Genomic DNA, 8,486 nt, shown 5'->3' on the forward strand with positions numbered 1-8,486 from the left:
GAGCAACAATTCATTTTTCAGATTCTCAGAGAGTTCTTTGCCATGAGGTGCCATGTTGAACTCACAGTGACCAGTATGAGAGAGTGAGAGCGATAACACCAAATTTAACACACCTGCTCCCCATTCACACCTGAGACCTTGTAACACTAACGTGTCACATGACACCGGGGAGAGAAAATGGCTAATTGGGCCCAATTTGGACATTTTCACTTAGGGGTGTACTCACTTTTGTTGCCATCGGTTTGGACATTAATGGCTGTGTGTTGAGTTATTTTAAGGGGACAGCAAATTTACAATGTTATACAAGCTGTGCACTCAATACTTTACATTGTAGCAAAGTGTCATTTCTTTAGTGTTGTCCCATGAAAAGATATAATTAAATATTTACAAAAATGTGAGGGATGTACTCATTTTTGTGGTATAATGTATATATAAAACATCTTCCGAAATTCGAATTTTGAGTAGAATGAATTCAAATTCGAATAGAAAAGATTAGAAAATATAAGAGAAAATAATAGAATAAAAAACAAAAGAACAGAATAGAATAAAATATAATATATATTATATTTTTTCTATTCTGTTCTATGGTTTTCTATGCTATTCTGTTTTATTATTTTCTATTCTATTCTAATCTTTTATATTAGAATTCAAATTCATTCTATATGAAATTAAAATTTCAGAAGATGGCTTCTGCAATTTGAATTTTGTATAAAAGGAATTTGAATAGAAATATATATTATATTTTTTCTATTCTGTCCTATTGTTTTTCTATGCTATTATTTTCTATTCTAATCTTTTCTATTCTAATTCAATTTAATTCTATACAAAATTTGAATTTGAATTTCGGAAAATACATAGTTTACTTTTCTGAATTCGGTCAAATTTTTTCGAATGCATTCAAATTTTTTTCGAATTTGATCATTTTTTCGAATTCGGTAGATTTTTTTTCGAATTTGAGCAAATTTTTTCAAATTTGATCAAAGTTTTTCGATTTCGGTCGAGTTTTTTCAAATTCGAATACGAAACGAATCCTAAAAACAAATGTAACTAATGAAACAAATTTAACTAAACGGATTTAGTTAAATAACAAATCTAAACAAAACTAAACAAAATTTTTCATCCTGCACATGTCTATGATTTACTAAAACTGGAGCATTCAGAATCTGGTGCAGCTGTACATGTTAGCCAATCAGCTTCTAACCCCATCCTGTTCAATTAAACTGATACTAAAAGGCTCTTGTTTTTTTCTCTGAAAATTATAAAAATGCTATACTTACCTTCTCTGTGCAATGGTTTTGCACAGAGCAGCCCTGATCCTCCTCTTCTCGGGTCCCCCACTGGCGCTCCTGGCCCCTCCTCCTTGCCGAGTGCCCCCAAAGCAAACCACTTCCTATGAGGGCAGTTGTGTGTACTTGCTCCTGAGCCGGTTTTGTGTGTCCGTAAGACATACAGAGCATGGCTCGGCCCCGCCCCTCCTCCCTGACTGTGATTGACTATGTCTCAGCCAATGAGGGAGAGACCCAGGAAAGCTGCTGCTCTTGTGCACATCACTGGATCGAGATGGAGCTTAGGTAGGTATTAGGGGAGCTGAAAGGGGGGGGGATGCTGCACACAGAAGGTTTTTCTTGCATGAAGGTAAATAACCTTCAGGTTTTACAACCACTTAAGCATTGACAATAAAACCTGGAAGCTGACTGATTTCTATGCAGAACTGCACCACATTTTGCATGCTCCAGTTTTAGTAAATTTCCCTTATAGACTCTTTGGACTACAGATCTCAATAGACACTGCACAGTAGGAGGAGTGGAGAGGTTTTTTGTTAAACTGCCTGGGAGAGTTGTTCCTCTTGGAACCAGGGAGAGAGAGCAGGGCACCTCTATCCAAGTATTCACCTGCCAGCAGAGATTTGAGCTTCAGAATGAGAATGGGGACACCAGGGGGCAGCGCACCGCTGCCACAGAGAGGCTGAAGTATCCACTCACCCTCTGTTTGCCACTACTGATGACTGGAGGCTTTCAGGGAGAGACTGAGGGGGCCCCCTTCTACAGTGTCCACAGCAGCATTCTGGGAACTGATAAGAGGGCTATCCATTATTGACACTGCTATTAGAGACTGAGCCACTGAGAGCAGGACACCAAGGGCATCCAACCCCTACTGCCCTTATACCAACCTTATACTGCCATCATACCAAACTGTCACTGAATCTGAACCACATCCACCTTGCACCTGTGCTGTGACTATACCGTACCTATACTGCATACAGGTTAACTGGAACTGTTGTTAAGTGCAAAGATGTTCCTAATAGGCCCCAACAATAGCTGGCAGAAGAACATCTTAAAGGACTACCACTCCTGTATTAATTATTCTGCAGGCCCCCATTGTTCCCCTGCCCCTTCCACTACCATCCTCCTTTTCTTTTGGACAGTGCATATCTAGTTGGTCTAGGACTAGCATTGCTGCCATAAATGCAATTCGGCAGCACAGTTCCAGCACTTGGTAGCTCACACTTTACTATTGCTCACTGCTGCACTTGAGGTGGCCTTGCTACTGTTAATGCTGATCTGCATGTTAAATGTCTTCTTATGCCTATTTTTTCTTGTTAATCACATTGTATGCTAAATTGTGTTGTTATCTTTGGTAATCCATTTTATGCTTGCATAACTACCAACCATATTGGGTGACAATATGGTAAATTTGCCTTTATTACCTGGTTTGGCATCTTTTTTCCTTGATCTAGCACTACTATTGGGTATTACTGTGTATGTATTGTATATTTGTACATGTAGCGCCACCCCCGAAGCAGCTGCTGGTTACATTTTGGGTCCTTTGTCTTCTGCCTCAACTCCAAGAACAAACTCAGCTCCTCTGACACACCTGGTTAAATGGAGAGACCTCTGCAACTACAGATATAGACACAATTGGAAAATACCTTGCACCTGGCTATATGTTACTATAGTAAATACACACAAATTCGTTTAGTGATAAGCAAGTTGGTATATTGAAACTGCTTAAAAAAAGACAGTCTGAGATAACATAGGCTCACCCAAGTAAATTAAACATAGTCAGCTATACAGAATTTCCCTATACCCAAGCAAAGAGTAATCAGTTCTTTGACTTTAAATAGAGTCAATGAGTGAAATGGCAATAAGTAACGTGATAACCCTTATGAACAGTACAACGTATAAATAACTACACTGTCTTAGAGTGCACTCAAAGGAAAAGGGAGGAGGGGGGGTTACCAAAATGTAGTACTTCTTTAAAACAAAGTAAACAGGCTAAGGGTTAGGGGCATTCTTTGATCCTGACGCTTCATCTGGCTAAGACATTGGAGCACTTTGAAGCAGTCTCTAAGGTGTTAGAGATCATTTGTGACTGACTGTGTAGATCCTAGCGGTTCAGTCTCTGATGACAGCAGCAAATAGTGACAGTCACAGATAATGGCGCAAGGGCCTCTCACCAATCCCAGCCACATAGCAACAATGGTTCCTCCGACACCCACAACTTGCACTGCAGGGGGGATATCCTTGCTGCCGCCCTGGCTCACAGGCCACAGCGTGGGGATATGGTCTCTTTCCCTTACAGTAATGGCTCCTGTCTCTCTCTCTCTCTCTCTCTCTCTCTCTCTTCCTTCAAAATCACCTCAGCCTCTTCAACACTTCCTGAAACCCTTTTTCCCAGTGTCCTCTGTGTCTCCTCATGTTTAGGAAGTAAAGTAAATGCATGTCCTGAATGGGCCAATGACAGAATGCCTGTTACACACACTTAACCTGGTGTGTCAGGGGAGCTGAGGTTCTTGAGAAGGTCAAAGCAAAGAACAGAGGACCCATTCTATCCAGCAGCTCCTACAGGCATAGCGCTACATCTGTAACTGTCATGGTTAAATGTTCTTATAGCTATTTTTTCCTAGGATTGAAAGATAGGGTATGACCCTTGAATGACTCAATGAACTACATTCTCCCCACTAAAGGCAACAAAGGAACTATTACATAAATATTACAAACATTACAGGTATCATTCGTTATGTTTACGTGAATAATGAAACTTGCAAAATATATTTTTTTTATAAATAGACCCTTTATGTGTTTTGTATAGGCTATGCCACATGATGTGCAGTGTACTCTATAGATTCTCTAAAGTGTATCTTGTGAGCCCTCTGTATGCTGTGTACATTACATGCTGTATATGTTTCATTGTGTATGCTGTGCATGCTCTATTCTATGCATATTTTATACTGTTTGTTGTGTATGCTCTGTGCTATGTTTGCTGTGTGTTTTACATGTTTTGTACTGTACATACTGTGTACTGTTTGTGTTGCCTGCTCTATATTGTTTGTTCATTGAGTAATCTATCTGCAAAATGTGCGCTCTTTATGCTGTTAAGGCTGTATGTGCTTTGTGCTGTGTATGCTGCATGTGCTCTGTGTTATGTGTTCTATGCGTGCTGAACGCTATGTATTTTATTTGATACATGCTTCATTTAGGTGTGCATCCAGGAGGGCAAAGTAAATGGCATCTTCCGATCCTTAAAATAAGCTTTAAGGTAGCTAGCATTGGCAAAGAGGATTTAGGGTACAAAAAAAAAAGAAGCTGGTATACAACAACAAACCATACACTGGAAAATCATCATCTATCTAAATATATATCATTAAGCATATTCTGTATCTGATATATTCAGATCATATCTTATATCATTAGGACCTGACTGGGCCAACATGTACAGGCAGGATGAAAGGACACAAAACAGAAGGCACATAACTGCTCCTCCTCTAAGGGAAGTGATTGACTGTGGCTCTCAAAGCTGTGAGGTTGAGCATAGGTGTGTCTTGTTTTTGTTGTTCTTTTGGGTCCTTCTGTGGTCATGTTGGCATAGGCAGCACGCGAGTGTAGTGGTGGTATGACTGATGGGACATGTAGTCCCGAGTACAGTGATCACAAGACTTTTATTTACATTTTGATTATGCTCTCTGCAACCAGAAGTGTGGGAAGTGGTGAACAGAAAACTAGAGGATGAGGCTGCAATATAAATTAAATTACAGGGTTTAATTTATAAAATATTTGTCTTTCAAATGTCTCAACATTTGTGCAAGTGTAACAAATAATTCCTGTAATGTATGTGAAATGTGCATAAAAGTTTCCTTTCTGCTTTTTGCTGGGCAAATGTAACAATCCCTAACATTCAATTCTAAAGCCTCGTACACACGATCATATTTTCCGATGGGAAATGAGTGATGACAGGCTGTTGGTGGAAAATCAGACCGTGTATATGCTCCATCGGACAATGGTTGTCCGATTTTACTGCTGACAAATGTTGGATAGCAGGTTTTAAAATTTTCCGCAGACAAATGTCTGTTGTCGGATTTTCCGAGCGTGTGTACACAAGTCCGTCGGACAAAAGTCCAAAGTACAAACACGCATGCTCGGAAGCAAGGATGAGCCAGAAGCGGTTGGTCTTGTAAACTAGCGTTCATAATGGAGAATTAACATTTGTGACGTGGCAAATTATAAGATCTTGAAATGCAGCACACATTCTCTTCTTTAATGGGATAATAATGAAGCTGCTTTGCTGGTGATACTGATGGAGTTATTGCAAACTAATTTTCAAAGGCTCTTTTTTTCTAGTGATATCAAGAATATTATTATTATGCTTTATTTTTTTTATTTTTTTGGGCAAGTTACCACAACACCATTATCTCCATTATCACCATTATCAACATAGTTTTTAAGATCAAAGATACAACTATGTTGGCGTCCCTTGTCAATTTTACATTGTATTTTTTTAAATGTAACTGCTTGCTCCCAAACTCTCATTTGACGTAAAACACATAGCCAAGTATTATTCTACACATTTTTTTTTATTGTGCATTAAAAAAAGAAAACAAATAAAATTAGACATGCTATCTGAAAATAGAACTTAACCAAAAAGTGCATTCTATGCATCCAAAAATATAGAAAATATACCAAATCAAATCATTATTCAACCAAAAAAATAATGTCAAAGCAATAACTCCAAGTCCAATAAAAAAGAACACCTCCGTTATCTCCTCCGATTCTGCAACCTGTCTGATGGATGAACGGCCGTTCCAGAAACTAACTGAAAAGCACGAAATGAAAAGCGCTTAATGAAAAGCGCTAAATGAAACATGTGAAATGAAAGGCACTAAATGAAAAGCGCGAAATGTAAAGTGCAAATCAACACTCAAACTTCTACTAACACGAAATTAGCAGAAGAAGCCCAAAGGGAAGCACTAAAGAGCTGAAAAACCATGTAATAAGTCAGTACGTTTGCGTTTGTTGGCCGACAATTCCTTGCCGTTTGTATGCAAGACAAGTTTGGGCCAACACCCTTTGGACAAAAGTCCACGGTTTTATTGACCAAGAATCCAATCGTGCTTACGAGGCTTAAGAGAAAAATAGCTTAAGAACATTTGACCTTGAGAGTTAATATGCTAAGGATATTCAACCAGTGGGGACATAATATGAGGCAGATTTCTTCACTGTGTGCAGCCTATGGAAACTTTTCTGTGCACAACCACATGAACTGGTGTTCGGCCAAATGAACCTTCAGCTGCAGAGTGAAACAAAACATTTAGTAATGGTATAATTACCACTGCTAAATGTGACAGCCTCTGCTTGGTTGGTAAGGAGGCCAACACCCACCAGTGTCCTAACAAACAGTGACTTGCATGTTCAATTGTCAGCCAGCTGACAGATGAATGTAAACAAGCAGCAGGGATAGCGTAAAAAAAAAAAAAAAAGAGAAAAACTGTTTGAGGTCCCTCTCAAAATTCATAACAGACCCTGTAGGTTTATGCACAGTGTATAGTGAATTAGGTGAAAATCTGTTGAGTTCCATTATCCGATCATGTGCAAGCAAAATGTTTTTGTATTTTCCTTCCACATATTTGGGTATTCTTTGCAAAGTGAAACTTCAAACTTTTTGGAAAATTCCCTTACAAAGTGCAACATCTTTTGCAAAGTAAACAATCTATTTGCTCTTAGTAAATCAAACTTTGTCTAACAGTAAACAATTTGCTGATGTTTATGTACATGTGCAATCCACCATCCACTTAAATCAGATTAGATCAGTTTCCTCATCCATGTTGGCAACCTTGGTTTCTATGTTTCCCTTGTCTGACTCACAATAAATATTTGCGTTTATGAACCATGATTATTTTACTGGTCTTAAAGGGTCAGATATATCATTTTTATTGAGACTGTTTGGCAGCTAACCATCTGACATTTTTCTTGCCTGAGAGTTTGCTGTTATTATTGTATTTCTTATACAGTAGTTGGTCCCAGTCTGCTCCTAAACTTTCATTATCAGAAAGATCAAAGTCATACCTAAGTAAAAAATTGTGATATTTGTTGAAAGAAATGTACACATATCAGTGAAACCCATTGAAATGAAAATTGCCTCAAAATATGCACATAGTAAATAAGTAGAACATATATCTTAGAGCCAAGATCTTCCACGCTACCTTTTTATATCTATCTCATAATTTTCTCATTATAGCTATTTGCACCTCTGCAGGTATCTTTCCCTTGTGAACTATTAAATGGATGGATAAAAATGCACACACAGTGAATATATTTTGCACAAAAGTTCATATTTCTCTGCTGTGTGCATACATAAGATCACACTCCAGTTAGGCTTGTTGCAGTGCAGACATATAGATATATTTGGACAATCATTTTCCCCATTGTTGCAAAGCTATTTTTTATTACAGAAACTGGGAGGTGCACAAAGACATTTATATGTGTCGATCACACTTAAAAATATATACTGTACTGTATAAGTCTATTTTCTTGTAGGATTTATCAATATCAGTGTCTCGTCTTACATTCAGTACACTGTAGAAATTAATTTTCCTTTTAATTTTCATGTTGCTTTTGCAAAGTAATCATGTAGGTCTGCAGTTCTGAGACATTTTAATAATATTTCTGCCATCTAAAAGTAAAAGTTAAAGTTATGTGACATAGTTGGAGCTGGTGCTCTCAACTCTGTGGCTGGACATTAGAGATAGTAATTCAACACATTAATGCCCAGAGTGAAGTTTCACCTTGGAACATTAATCCAGGTACTGACAGACTTGGCTGTGACATTAATTTGTCTAATTAGTATACAGCTACATGTGCAAGTGCTATGTGGTTGCTGACAACTTGACCGCATCAGCACTGTATAGTCAAACCTGAAACATCTTTACACATTACAGATTCAATGGTCCAGTACTCATTTTCTCCCTGAAAAGTGCAGTTGCCATCTGTGCAGTTGCAAGTTCCTATTGAAAGGCACCCAACATAACTTTTTCGGAATGGCCACATATTGTCAAGGTATAATGCAAGGCTGGACACAATATAATAATCAGGTTGCCAACACACGAAGAAAAATTAGAGGTGTCACCGAATTGGTTTGAGCTTTTTATACTGTACGGGAGAAACACACGTCCCTTGCCTACTTAAATTTGCCAGCTGGATATTATATTTCTC

This window comes from Aquarana catesbeiana, linkage group LG05 (genome assembly GCF_042186555.1).
Source record: "Aquarana catesbeiana isolate 2022-GZ linkage group LG05, ASM4218655v1, whole genome shotgun sequence".
Taxonomy (NCBI): Eukaryota; Metazoa; Chordata; class Amphibia; order Anura; family Ranidae; genus Aquarana; species Aquarana catesbeiana.